Here is a 15,225-nt window from a genome sequence, read left to right as displayed (position 1 = left end):
CTCCTGTTATTATTTTATGTATTTGCTTATTTTAGTACCATGGATTGAACCCCCAGGGGCACTTAACCACTGAGACTCATACCCAGCTCTTTTTTATTTTTTAAGATACAGTCTCACTAGCTTGCTTAGGGCCTCGCTAAGTTGTTGAGGCTGGCTTTGAACTTGAGATCCTCCTGCCTTAACCTCCCCCTCCGCTGGGATTCCACGAGTGTGCCACAGCTCCTGGCTTTTACTCCTGTTACTTTTTTTACTCTTGCCCCGTGGGCATTTGAGTTAAGGAGAGAAGCCATTGTTTCAAATCGTTATTTCATTTCCGGGGAGATCTTCTAGGTCCTTTGTTCCAGTCCCTAGTCTTTAAAATTGCTTTCGTTCCCTGGAGCGCTTGCCTGACATGTGTGAGACCCTGGGTTCGATCCTCAGCACCATATATAAATAGATAAAACAAAAAGATCCATTGGCAACTAAAAAAAAAAAACTACCCCTAACATATTAGCTGTGGGGTTTTCAGTTTCTGTGACTGGGGCTCGATCTGTACAGGAGAGGTTGAATGGTTAAGGCTTCTGGCTTTGGAGTATCAGGTATTAGATCTGGGATAGAACTAACACTTCTTCCCGACACCGCCTCTCCCCCAACACACACACTGATCTTGAATTCTTGCTCACTTAGACTTCTCTCCAGCCTCAAGGCTTTTGAACAAGTTATCCCCTCTGCCTGCTCTTTAACAAAGTGGCAAACTCCTACTTATTCCTTAGAGCCCACCTCAAATTCCTTTCTACAGTGAAGCCTTCCTTCACCATCCAGAGTCTGGTTCTCGGCACCAGGTAAAGGTTCCATCTTAGTACTTGACACAATTGCGGTTTACATTTGTTCGTATAACATATGTCTCCCCACCAGACTGTAAACTCCATTAAGTCAAGAATATTGTTTTTTGTTGACTTTCATATCTCCAGCATTTAGTTCAGTTCCTGACATATAATAAGAGTGTAATATATAGTTGTTGAAAGAACAAGTAAAATCAATATTGTAGGGTTGTTGTGAACATTAAATGAGATAAAACAAATGTTCAATAAGCATAAGTTAATAGGGCAATTAATTGAGGTAACTCTTTTCCTGTTTGACCGACTTGCTTTATAAGGACACTTATGGTACCCAGAAAGAAAGTCCAACTGACTGATTTCCTCTCTTTTACATTTGCAGGATATGTGGGATGTTCCCCTGGAGCTATATAAGAAAGGGAAGATCATTTGCCACTCAATTATTCCACTTGGTGGTAAGGACCCCGCCCCCTTCCAGAATAAACCTAAAGGGGAATTTCTAGTTATCTTATTCTGATTCAAAGATGAGAAAAACCAAGCTTATTAAGTGGCACAGCATGGTTCCTTGATGAGGGACAGAGAAGGGAGCCCACTGTCTAGTTGGGACTGCCACCTTGGTGGGATTGAGGATGCAGAACAATTGTTGCATGGGGAACTTGAGTAGTATCATCAAAGACAGGGAGAACAGGAGAATGTGGCATTGTATACCAAAAAAACACCACAATTAGGGGAATCAGGGGAAACTTGAAAGAAATGTCAATCAAAGTGGGAGAAACTGACATCTGTGTTAGGAATGGAACAGAAGGTCTTGGTGGGGATGTAGGTCTAGGTTTCCCTGCCAAGATAGGAAAGCTTTTACTCTCCCTATAGCTTACACTTTTCTTTTATAAAGATGACCTTTAATCACACCCACTGTTAGTACCACATTCCCTGTTTCTTTAAGCATCCTCAACTATTTCTGGGGACCCAGCAGAGGCTTTGGCAGTAACAAAGTCCCACCCAGTACTTGCTTTGGACATAATGAACTAAGGCATTCAAGTACCCACCTTTGCTCATTAATTTATCATAATCAAATTTTCTTTTGAAAAACCACTATTTTCTACAATGAGGTAATGTGATCATTGTAGGAAAAAGAAGAAATGGATGAAATAAAAAGAAAATAAATGCCATCCATAATCCAGAGAGAAGTGTTAAATATTTAGCAAAATAAAATAATACTGTGCATATTCTTTGTTTTGTAATATCTTGTTTTTTAAATACAGTTATTATTAGTCTCTACATGAAAAACCAATTCTGTGAGGGACCAGATTTAACTCAAGAGATTACCCTTACACATACACACACACACACACACACACACACACACACACACAGACCTTTGAATGAAAGTATTGATTATATGGAAAGTACACAAATCAGCAGTGTATAGCTTGAGGAGTTTTCACAAACAGAACACACTATCTATGCCAACAAGTGAACATAACCAGCACTTTATAACACTGACTTGTGTCCCCTTCCAGACACTACTACTTCCAAGGATGATCATTATCTCAACTTTTAGCACCAGAAATATTCTACTGTGAATATACCACATTTAAAAAAAAAAAAAAACAACCCTGTCTTCTGTTGATCCTTTCCATTTGAGACTATTGAAAATAGTGCTGGGACAAAACCTGACTTTTGGAAAAAAATAAACCTTTTTCAGGGATGTATCTAGCCGCAGAGTTGTTAGGCTATCAGGTATGTATATGCTTAGCCTTAGTAGATCCTGACAGTTTCCCATTGTGATTGTACCAGTTTACTCTTTCACCAGTTATGTATAAGAGTTACAGGTGATCCACAGCCCTATTCGTATTTGGTATTTTTGTACTTTTTCTCTTGTCATTCTGGTTGATGTGTAGTAGTGTCTCATTGTGTATTTATTTTATGTTTCTCTGATACCTAATGAAGATAACTTTTCATATGTTTGTAGGCCATTTAGATATCTTCTTTTGTAAAATATATGTTCAAGACTTTGTTCTATTTCATTTGAGGTTGCTTATTTCTTTCTTTTTGATTTGTAGTTCTTTATATATTCTAGATACCTAGATGTATTTATATAGTAAATGTCATATAACTTTTTGTGGGTTGCTTTTTGTTTCCATTTAGTTTGTGGTTTTGGTGAGTAGTAATCTTTCATTTTTAACATAGTGTAGCTCATTGGAGTTTTTCTTTATTGTTTGTCCTTTTTACTTATTATTGTTTTTCTCTTTGAAGTCACAAAGATGTTCTAGTATGTTTTCTCTCCAAAATTTTATTTTTTACCTTTCACATTTAGAATTTAAATTCATCTGGGATTGTTTTGTTACAAGACCTGAGATTGCAATTAAGATTAATTTTTCCCATAGCAATATCCAACTGACCCAGCACCATTAAAAAAAAAAAAATTACACTTTTGGGGCTGGGGTTGTGGCTCCATGGTAGAGTGCTTGCCTGGCATATGTGAGGCACTGGGTTCAATTCTCAGCATCACATACCTCAGTTGGATATGCTATGGGCTTTTTTTTTGTACTGTTATGCTGTGAAATAAAAGGGGGTGAGAGCTCTTGTCTGGGGCTGCAAAATGGTAGCTGCCACCCAAAGGAGAGGTCTTTTCGTGATCTGGGGTTTCTGGGGCTGCTGGCAGAGCTACTGTAACACATGAAGAACTGTTTCTAGCTGCAGTGGCAATCCTGGAACTCATAGAGCGGCAAGGACTCTGTATGATGGACCTTACCCCATTCCCTCTTCCAAGGAGCCCAGTCCCTAGCTTCTGCCCTGCTTTGTTCCTCACGCCTTGTTCTGGAGTCTTGTCTCCTATTTCTGGAGATAATGTAATCAGAACTAAATCTTCCCAAGGAAGATGTTCAGGGAACGCCCCTAGGAGATGAACCCAGATAGATTCATGCCAATAAAAATTTCAACGTGCAGCAGAAATGATCTGGTCTGGTGCCTTGCTGCCCACCAACAGGACAGCAGGCTCAGACCAGAGCAAAGGCAAGAGTCAGGACACCATGGGTGGGTCAGCCAGTCTGACTTCAGGGAAGTTCTGAGCCCAGCTGCGGATGAATGTGCTCTTCCAGCCTCCTTCCCACCTCGCCCAGGAAGAGAGATCTGAGCCAAGAGCCACATGGTTGTGACCTGTGAAAGAGTAGAGGCAATGAAAAGTGTGGGAAGGTGGAGAGCACTGATCTGGTAGAGAGCTTGGTGGGAGGGACAAGGAAAACCAGAGAAAGGGACTGGCAGACCGGAGTGACAGTCATGTTTGCTTTCTCTTAATTAATGTGGTTTCCTTACAAACCCCCTGCTGATTCCCAGCTGGTTCACTCAACCATAACAACACGTGGCCTGCCCTGCCCAGGCCAGGAACTGAGGCTGGACGCCTCCCAAGGAGGGTCTGGTTTCATCTGCAGCGGCTAGCCCTGCTCCCCCTTACTGGCTTTATGCAGATGAGGGAAGGGACAGCACCTCAAGCTGTGGAGACAGCTGGGCTGGAGAAAAGGCCAGGGCCTGGCTGCTGTGGGTTCGCCTGGTTGCACACTTTGGTTTCCCACGACCTTTCTTAAGGGGCAGTACCCTCCTATTTGGGCTGTGGCCTTCCAAAAAGCTGAGTGGCGGGTGGGAGGAAACCTTGGACAAAAAGCCCTTGTTTGGTGGTGGCCTTCCTACAGGTGTGTCCTGCTGATGCCATGTGCCTGGAAACAGTTGCAGCGAGGGTCTAGAGTTTTTGCTAATTCAACATTTTCCATCCAGTTTTCAGTGTCGTTTCTCTTCTTTGCCAGGATTCTTACTCTGTCCAAATTTCGTCATTCGTTTGTTCACTGGTTCATTTCACCAATAGGTTATCAATTGAGCAGGTAGGTACTGCATGCCTTTTATGAACAAATGATTATATGCACCTAGGGAATATGCTCTGGGGGTGAATCCTCTTGTTTTACAAAAGAAACACTTTATAAATTTGATGATTGCCCTGAAGTTCACTTGCTCTTTCCTTTTTATTTAACTAATTTTTTTACACATTTTAAATCATGAAATAGGACACACATTCAGAAAAAGTATGTAAAAACTTAAATGTTCCATATAATAGATTCATTATAAAGCAAAACGGATTCATTTCTATGCTGGAGGACCAGGACACAGGACTGCCCTGATAAGGAGAAAGAAGGAAAACAAAGAAGTAGAATCAGTAAGAGGCAGTGTTAGCAGCCTTCAGAATCCCAAAGGCTTCTGGGAAAGTGAGGCTGGAGGAAGGCCCCCAAAAAAAACTGCCTGTGGAAGGGGAAGAGACCTGCTATAGCGTTTGGGTGCCCTCCGAGGCACAGACTAGAATCCCAGCCAAGTGAGCAGTCCAGCCTGTGGCTGTGTCCAGTGAGGCCAGCTCAGCTCAGTGTCCTTAGCAAGCCCAGCTCTGGCTATGTATTTCTGCAGAGGGCAGGATACCCTTTCTGAGAGGGCCTTTGTGTCTCTGTCAATCTAAGTGACACATTTGAGTCCTTTCTCCTGGTGCCCAAGTGCATTTTTGTTTATTTTTTTGATACTGGGGAATGAACACAGGGGCACTTAACCACTGAGCCACATCCCCAGACCTTTTCTTAAAATATTTTATTTAGAGACAGGGTCTCTCTGAGTTGCTTAGGGCCTTGCTAAGTGGCTGAGGCTGGCTTTGAACTCATGATCCTCCTGCCTCAGGCTCTAATGCCACTGGGATTACATGCACCATGGTGCCTGGCCCCCAAATGCATTTCTTTTTCTTTCTTTCTGTTTTTGGTGGTACTGAGGGATTAAACCCAGGGCCTTGAACACACTACACAAGTAGTCTACCAACTGAGCTATATCCCCAGCCCTGTTTAACCCCCAAATGCATTTCTTTCCTAAGGAAATGTTTTTAACCTTTTAAGACACTTCAAAACTGATGGTACATTTTGCTGAATGTGTAAAAAATGGTGCCTTAGGTTGGGCTGTCCTCAGTATGCAAAGAAGAAACATACAAAAACATCTGGGTGCAGTGGCTCATGCCTGTAATCCTGGTGACTCTTGAGGCTGAGGCAGGAGGATTGCAAGTTCAAGGACAATCTGGGCCACTTAGTGAGACTTTGTCTCAAAATAAATTACAAAAAAGGGTGCAGGAGGCTGGAAAGATAGCTCAGTGCTAGAGAACCTGTGGATTCAATCCCCAAAGCAAAAGGAAAGAGCTGTAGACTGAAAATCAGCCTGTGCCCTAACCAGCCGGCAACATAAAGCCAGGTGCACATGCTGTCTGGGCCTTTTCTCCATCCTTAAAAAGCGTCATCAGGTTCTAGATTCTGATTCTGCAAACAGTCCTGTCCTTATAACCCAGAGTGGTAGGGCAGCTGTATCACATTTGCCAGAACTTAGCTTGATAACTATACCTAGCCATCATGGCTACTGAGAATTGTCTTTATTCTAGCAGACGTGGAAATAGAAAGCCTGGGGACTCTAGAGTTGCTAGTGTCCAGTTGGGTCAGCCTGGGCCAGTCCATTCACCTTGCTGAGACTCATTTTTTCTTCTCACAAGATAAGATGTCTGAGGAATCACTGAGTGGGATGGACTAGACCTGGAAGCCCTAATTTGGCAATCTGAATTCCAAGGCCCTCCCCCAAATCCCCATCCCTGCCTGGGGATTGCTGTGGGTGTCAGAGGGCCAGAAGATTACCTGGGCCACAGGCCAGGAATAGGGTCCAGGTATGGGAGAGATCATCTTAGGAACCAGCTGGCAGGGGCCCCTAGAGAATGCTATTGTTGAGAATGGTTTTCTTCTGGATCCTAGGATCCAGATGGGGGACAAATGCCACAGAGTGGTGGGCAGAGAGAGGAAGGCGACAGCTGAAGAAGGCTGGGGAGTCCCTGCTGATGAGTGGAGTCGGGAGACCTGCAAGCCCTGCCTCTCAGTGCCTGTGGCGCCTGAGGCTTATCCCTGGACTGTTCGGGGCTCCCATGACCTCATCTGTAAAGTGAAATGCTGGCCAAGGGATCGCTGAGGTCACCTCCTAATTCTAGGCTTCAGTCACTCTGAGTGAAAGCATAGGTTCTTCCTTTGTGCCTCCATCGCTGGGCTTGGCTGGGCACAGAAGGGAGAGGGTGGGGTCTCGTGGAGCTCTGTTCTCATGTCCTCACTCTGCCCCTGCTGTTGCCACAGAAGCCATTTTGACCCCAAGGAGATTGGCTTCAGGTGAAAATGGTAGGGGCAGGGCCAGGATAGGGACAGTCACAACATTTCCTCTATGCCATCTTCCTGGCTTCTGGAAACTGAGTGAGCTTTGGATCTGGCAGTTTTGGGATAAATTTATTCCAGTTGTGAGTATTAGTAATAAATACTAAAGGGATGTGAGAACTTGTGCCCATGTGGTCTGAGTGAGCACACACATGCTCCATGGATAGCTCCTGTGTGTAGGGGGGACTGTCAGAACTCAATGCTTGGAAAAATGCCAACTTTCCTCTTTGTTCACAATTTCCTTTTGACCCTAGAGAAGATTTTCTGATGTATTTATGACTAAGAGCTGCCAGGACGTGGAACGTGAGAACCCAGGGGAGGCAGTGGAGCTGGCCTCTCTGCTCACTCCTGTTGGGTCATTGGAAGGCAGCTGGCCAGAACAGAGGAAGAGGGCAATTGCTTTCTTTCCCCTTTGTAACCCATTTGGCCTTTCAAAGGGACCTGTGTCCTGCTACTCCCCTTTGTGAGAAACTTTATGTAAGCTTGTGTGGAGGGGGATGGATGGATCCTTGGGGGGCATTGAGGACCAACATGGCTGCCAGGCCATGTTGGTCCCTGGATCTCTGTGGAGGTCCATCTCTACAGGGCGTCCCACACCCTCAGCTGCTGCCCCTGTTGCTGAAGTTCTGTTTATTTTATCTGTCGTAGGCCTCCGGGTCTCGGATCTGAGGGTTCCTCATGGGTGGAATCACCCCTTATTCTCACATCAGTCCTGGATGGCAGGAAAGGGAAGGCAGAGGGTTTTTTCCTGACATGACCCACCACTCCCAGCATTTGTCCCAGAGAGGACATGTGATTTTCCTCCAAAGACCCAGCAAATTAGAGAGAGAGTCCTAATCAACCAAGCAACTGGGCTTCTAGTAACAGATACTATTTGTTCTTTGGTTGGGAGGTGGGAGGGCCTGGAGAGTCTCTTTGTTGGGGGTTAGGTGGTCTCCAACAAAGGCGCTCTGGAAGCTGGACATTCCTGGTTGTCCTGCCTTTGGTCACTTGCTGGGACACAGAAGTTCCAGCTCTGCTCCACCAACCTTGGTTTTGCCCAGGGAACTGATGGCAAGAAGGAGGGTAGGAGATGGCAGGACAAGGGAAGCCAGAAAGGGAGCAAAGGGTTTGGGGACAGAGGGAGCTGGAGAAAGAGTCAATGAATAATGTCCTGGAAAACAGCTCATTTCCCCTTTCCAGCCTCCCTCCCTGCCCTGCCCACTGGAGACAGTCGTAATTTGATTACATTCGCTTCCAGCCTAGCAGAGTAAACAAGGATCTCCTGTGGAAGGAAGACAGGAAGTGGCCCAGGCTTCTGGCACACTCTTCCCAGGGCCTTGACAGGGGTTTCCCCCTCCAGTGCTTGTCCTTTTCTCCCTGGGTGCCCATGTTTGGAAGGCTTCAACTCCCATTTTCTACCACTGTCCTGTGTCTCCTGTCACCCGCCGCAATGTCCTCACCCTGAAGCCTGCCTACCATGCAATTATTTAAAACTATCTATGATTTCCTGTTTATTATCAGTGTAAATCCTGAGTTTACTCATTTAGCATCTGTCCCCCTTTATCTATCTCAGGAGAGGCCTGAAGGCAAGGCCATGTGTCCACCCTTCTCTAGGAGCACAGCATTGCTCAGGTCAAAGATGTGGCTAATTCTGGCTTTTATTTATTTATTTTTGCCCAATTTTTTATTGTGGTAAAGTATGCATAAAATTTACCATCTGGAGATATAGCTTAGTTGGAAGAGTGCTTGCCTCACATGCACAAGGCCCTAGGTTCAACCCCCAGCACCAAAAAAAAAAAAAAAAAAAAAAAAAATTACCATCTTGGAAATTGAAACCAAGGCCTGGCACATATTAGGCAAGTGCTGATCACTGAGCTACACCCCAAGGCCCACCTGAACTATTTTTAAGTATAGAGTTCCTCTGGCACTAAATACCTTCACACTGTTGTGCATCGGTCACCACCATCCATCTCTAGAGCTCTTTTCTTCTTGCAAACTAAAACTGTGTACCTATTAAACACATAAGTCCCCAACCCCTGTGTCCCTGGCACCCATAAACCACCATTCTCTCTCTGTGAATTTGATTACCCCAGGTAACTTCATGTAAGTGGACCCACACAGCATCTCTGTGTGACTGACTGATTTCACTTAACATAATGTCCTGGAGGGTCACCCAGGCAGTAACCTGGACCAAAATTTTCCTCCTTTTGGGAAAGGGGAAATACTTGGGAACCATATTTGCCAAATTATATTGTTATACTGTGTGCATTTACAAATTGCACCATTATGTACAACTTTTCTTATGCACCAATAAAAAATATGGAAAGTAAAAAATGAATAATGTCCTGGAAAACAGCTCGTTTCCCCTTTCCAGCCTCCATTTTTAAAATTACTAATAATATACCATTGTATGAATTTAGCATATTTGCTTATTCATTTATCTATAGATGGGCATGTAGTTTGCTTCCACCTTTTAACTGTTTTGAACAATGCTACTAAAAACACAGGCATACACATCGACTTTCTTTCTTTTTTTTAACACTAGGGATTGAAACCAGGGTGTTTACCACTAAGCTATGCCCTCAGTCCTTTTTATTTTTTTATTTAATTTTTAGATAGGGTTACACTAAGTTGCTGAGGCTGACTTGGAACTTGTGATCCTCCTGTCTTAGCCTCCCAAGTCACTGGGGTTATAGGTATGTGCCACCATGCCCGGCTTCAGCTTTCAATTTTCAAAATAAAAGGCTATCACTATAGTTTGCATCTGAAATGCCTCCAAAGGCCCAAGTTTCGGAGGCTTAGTTCCCAGGGAGGCGCTATTGGGAAGCGGTGGAACCTATGATACGAGGCTTTGTGGCAGGTCTTCAGGTATGGGGTGTGCTCTTCAGTGGAATATTGAGACACTGGCTGGCCCCTTCCTCTTTCTCTGTTTTTGCTCCTTGGACATAAAACAAGCAGGTTTTGTTCTTGTTTTATTTTATTATTATTATTATCATTATTTTTTTGGTGTTGGGGATTGAGCCCAGGGGCGCTTACCCAGTGAATCACATTCCCAGTCATTTTTATATTTTATTTTGAGATAGGATCTCACTGAGTTGAACTAAGCAGTTTTGCTCTGCTACTCCTGCCATGATGTGCTGCTTCACCACAGACCCAAAAGCAACAGGGCCAACAGCTTATGGACTGAAATCTCCCAAACTGTGAGCCAAAATATGCCCCCCATCTTTTTTTGTAATGGGGGTTGAACCCAGGGGCACTTAACCACTGAGCCACATTCCCAGACCTTTTTATGTTTTATATAGAGACAGGATCTTGCTAAGATACATTGGGCCTTGCTAAGTTGCTGAGGTTGGCTTTGAACTTATGATCCTCTTGCCTCAGTCTCCTAAGCCGCTGGGATTACAGGTGAGCACCACTGCACCTAGCCAACCCTTTCTTTTTATAAGTTTATTATCTCAGGTATTTATAGTAATGGAAAGCTGACTGATCTAGCTACATTTTATTGATTGTTTACTACATGCCCAGGACTGTGGAGACTTAATCACTTAATTTTTACAAGTACCTATCAGGTAGCAACTATTCTCTCCATCTATTTTGTGGATGAAGAAATTGAGGGGCTGGGGATGTGGCTCAAGTGGTAATGTGCCCGCCTGGCATGTGTGAGGCACTGGGTTCGATCCTCAACACCACATAAAAATAAAATAAAGATATTGTGTCCACCTGAAACTAAAAATAAATATTAAAAAAAGAAAGAAATTGAGGCTCTGGGAAGCAGGTGATTTGTCCAAGGCAAGGAAATAGGACAGGGAAAATGAGAACCTGCTCATTCTCTTTAACCTCAGTCTTTTACTGCATTATGTTCATGAAGGACATGACATTAGGGTCTCAGAGTATGGTGCCCATCTTGCACCCCTAGAAAAGTCAAGCTCTTCCTCTGGCCCTCTGCCAAGTGAGGAAATCCATCCATCACTGATAGGTTATTCCATTAGGCAAAGGTCCTGTCTGCACATTTAATTGATGCCCCAAACTTTTTCCCGGAGTTAAGTCAAACAGTTAAACTTCCAGGGGCTGGAGCCCAGGCATCAGCATTTGTAAAAGCTCCCCAGGAGATTCTATGTGTGACCAGGATTGAGAGCCACTGGGTTAGAAGATGGAAGCAGATGGCAGAAGGATGGATGCCCCTTTCAGCCTCTTTGTCTTTCCTTGTGATCCCATTCCTCCTCCCCTCCAAGGATGGCGTTTGGCCACTGAATGTCATCAATTCAAAGACTCTGAATCGCTGGGATGCCTCCTTCTCCCTCTTTATCCATAGGTTCTGAGTGTGTGTGTGTGTCCCATGGATAGGACACAAGTTCTATAGGTCCCTGGATGGATCTATTTAAACCAGCCAGACCCAGAATGAAAATAAGTTGCTGACAGCCCTCAGGCCGCAGATTTCCCTCACCTCCCCATTGGGGCAAGGGTGTGAAGTGGAGGGCAGAGGTTCCTGTGTCATCAGAGGGTAGGGAGAGGAGGGAGGGGGAAAGTACTTGGGCTTCTCGGGGTGGGTCCAGAAAAATCGTGTTCCATGACTCTCTCAACTTTTGCCTGTAGCTATAGTATATCTCCTTGTGGTGTCCTGCCCCAAACCACAGCTGTCCCAGTCCTCAGTCTCCCTGAAATCCTGTTAAAGCCACGGTGGCATTGAGGCAAGGAGAATATCCAGGTTGGAAATGTTCTAAGACATTCTGTCTCCAGAGAACATCTTGAATGGGGGCACTTTGGGATGAAGGGCTCTGGGAGCCTATCCTGGGGATCTTCCTCCCAACCAGTCTTGAACAAAGAACTCTAGGATCCTTATGGGATTAGCAGGCTGCCAGGCAAGTGCCCACAGGGGTGTGGAGGATGGATGTGGGCAGGAGGTCTGCCTTGGTTAGTGGAGTTTCTGGGTCCGGCCATTACCTTGCTGCATGACCTTGAGCAAGGCACTTCTCTCTGGGCCTCAGCATCTCTATCATTATAAAGGGTTTGGCCCAAATCGCTATTTCTCAAATTCAGCTGCACTTTGGAATTGTCTGGGGAGAATTAAAAAGTACCATTGAGTGAATTTCATCCTCAAGAGACACTGATTTAATTGGTGGAAGTTGTGGGCTGAGTGTCAAGATTTTCAGAAGATCCCTAAGTGATTATAATTTCTAGCTAAATTTAAGCACTGCCGTTCTGGGGAACTGCTTCCAAACCAGTCACATGGTAGCATCAGTAGAATGTGAAGTTTGAGCCATGCCCTGTCAGCAGAGAGGACTACAGAGAGGCCTCTAGCTGCCCACCTATCTAGCTGCCCTGAGGACTGAAGGGGTCAGGGTTTCAGGACCAGAAAGACAGCTTTTGGATCTAGCTGAAATTCGTTGCCTCATTTGCTCTCCAATAGAGGTCTACAATGACGCATGTGCTAAAGTTGAGTAGTTTACAAAGCTACAGTTAAGCATGAGACATACTCTTATGGCATCAGTATCCCTAGAATATTTTAAGAGAAAAATTATGATTCACTTTGTAAGTAAAAATGATCTGTGTGTGTGTGTGTGTGTGTGTGTGTGTGTGTGTGCGCGCGCGCGCGCTGGGAATTGAACCCTGGAATGTTCTACCTCTGAGCTATATCCTCAGTCCCTTTTTAAAAACTTGAAAAGTTGCCCTGCCTGGCTTTGAATTGTGACCCTCATGCCTCAGCCTCCTGAGTCACTGTGATTACAAGCATGTGCTGTCATGCATGACAGAATTATTATTTAAAAAATACAATAATAATAAGGCTCAGTGGCACATACCTGTAATCCCAGCAACTCAGGAGGGTGAGGGAGGAGGATCACAGGTTGGAGCCCAGCCTCAGCAATTTAGTGAGACCCTGTCTCAAGATAAAAAAAATAGGAAGGCTGCTGGGTATGTTACCCCCTCACTCCCATACCCCCCCCCCCAAAGAAAAGAAAAAAGAAAAAGACTGGAAATGTAGCTCAGTGGTAGAGTGCCCCTGAGTTCAATCTCCAGTACCACATACAAAAAAAAAATAAATAAAATAAGGCAGGCATGCTGGCACACACCTGCAATCCCAGCAGCTTGGGAGGCTGAGGCAGGAGAATCACAAGTTCAAAGCCAGCCTCAGCAATAGTGAGGCACTAAGCAACTCAGTGAGACCCTGTTGCTAAATAGAATACAAAATAGGGTTGTGAATGTGGCTCAGTGGTTGTGTGCCCTTGAGTTTAATCTCTGGCACACCTGCCCCCCCCAAAAAAATATATATATATATGGCTATATCCTGGAGTAGAATACACATATTTGAAGCTAAAAGATCAGATGTGAAATTTGAACACCATTTCAAGAGGCATGAGCCTGAAGTTGGGGTGGAAAGTAGTACTCCCCTGACTTGGGTATAAGTCTGAGGAAAATGCTTGGGAGGTCCTGAGTCAGTCAGTGCACACTGATCAGTGGGGAGAAGATGCATTGACTCCATTAGTACTGGAATGCTTCCTGGAGGAAGAGTCTTCTAAGGAGGATCTTGAGGAATGGGAGATAGGAGGGTCTGGCCAGGGTCTCCATAGACCCCACCACAGGAATGTGATCCCAGACATTCTTTCTTGCCTTGGGCTTGTGAATTCAAGAAAGTCCCCAAAGATCCTGCCATCCTCCAGCACACACACACATATCCAGCTCCACACCTCCAGCCTGACCTGGCTGTCAGTCTTTCCGCCTAGGGCAGCTGAGTACAGGATTGTAACACCAAACCGCTCAGTCTAACCCCAACTTTATCTACCTGCAGCTGAGTCACTGTTGCAGAGGTAGCCACCCGCCACCCAGGCAGGGGAGTGGCCCCATTGCCCCAGATTCCTACCATTTTCTCTTACCCACTTACTCTATTCCCCAGGCCAGAGGTAGGCCCCTGAGTTGCTGGTCTAGGAGCAGGCTGGGGGTGGGACAACATGTCTCCCATGTCCTGCATAAGGTCCTCCCGGCAGCTTGTGTCTATCCCCTCCTGACTCCAGGAAACCAAGGGACGTGACCTTTAAGAGTTTCGGCACAGCCCAAAGAGACCAGGGAGGGCACTGAGTGGGTATGCTGAGGATTCAAGCCTTGTGTCCTCTGTTCAGTAGCCCAGCTCTCAGAGAGGGAGTCATGAACCCTAGAGCCCACCTGCTCCTCAGCAGAGTGGCTGTTCTTTCTCTTTGGTGACTGGGCTGATCATGCCCTGGGACACTTGAGCTTCAACTCGACGCATGAGGAACGATCCTTGTTCCTGACCTTCATCCTACCCCAAGGAGGTGTGGCACAGGCTGGTTACAGCATGAACTGTTTGGAGATTCACTGTTTAGTCTCCAAAGAGCCTAGAACACGCCTGGCACAGAGCAATGGCTTAGGAAGCATAGTGGGCCCTCCGCATTCCTGGGTTCTGCTGAGTCTTTGGGTTCTGTGTCAGCACATTCAACTGAGGAGTGAACAGACTAATAAATAAATAGAAATAGCGTCTGTACTGAACATGGACTTTTTATTTCTTGTCATTATGCCCTAAACAGACAGTGTAACAATATTTACATACCATTTACATTGTATTAGATATTGTAAATAACCTAGAGATGATTTATGTATGCGGGAAAATGAGCATGGGTTATATGTAAATACTATGTGTTTAATATAAAGGACTTCGGCATCCAAGGAGTTTGGTTTCTTCAAGGGTCCTAGAACCCATCCTCTGGTTTTGATAAGCAGATTTATTGATAAACAAAAGGAACTAGTGGACCTGGTTTTGAGTCCCCATGGTATATACTATGGGGCCTTTGTCTGCTTTACTTTTTCCTTCTGTAAAATGGGTTTGGCAATGGAATCTCCTTCATAGAATATTTTTATTTTTTATTTTTATTTATACACAACAGTAAAATGTGTTTTGGCATATTATACATATATCGAGTATAACTTCCCATTCTTGTGGTTGTACATGATGTGGAGTTTACACTGGTCGTGTGTTCATATATGAACATAGGAAAGTTCTGTCCGATTCATTCTACTGTCTTTCCTAGTCCCATCTCCCTCCCTTCCCTTCATTTCCCTTTGTATAATCCAATGAACTTCTTTCCTTCCCTCCCACTCCTCTTATTGTATGTTAGCATCCGCATATCAGAGAAAAGATTCAGCCTTTGGTTTTTTGGAATTGGCTTTTT

The 15,225-nt window shown here is 44.7% G+C and overlaps 1 long non-coding RNA gene across 1 annotated transcript in view; it reads left to right on the top strand.

The window, feature by feature from the left end:
- Positions 1-206: 206 nt before the first annotated feature.
- The window catches only part of LOC143401331 (uncharacterized), a 33,208-nt gene continuing 18,189 nt past the window's right edge, over positions 207-15,225 (top strand). The window contains exons 1-2 of the long non-coding RNA XR_013091633.1: positions 207-821; positions 1,198-1,270. This is a non-coding gene — a long non-coding RNA (uncharacterized LOC143401331). The remainder of the gene's footprint in view (positions 822-1,197; positions 1,271-15,225) is intronic.

This window comes from Callospermophilus lateralis, chromosome 6, assembly GCF_048772815.1.
Source record: "Callospermophilus lateralis isolate mCalLat2 chromosome 6, mCalLat2.hap1, whole genome shotgun sequence".
Taxonomy (NCBI): Eukaryota; Metazoa; Chordata; class Mammalia; order Rodentia; family Sciuridae; genus Callospermophilus; species Callospermophilus lateralis.
The sequence above is the reverse complement of the archived record's forward strand: the minus strand, read 5'-3'. Positions and strand labels throughout refer to the sequence as shown.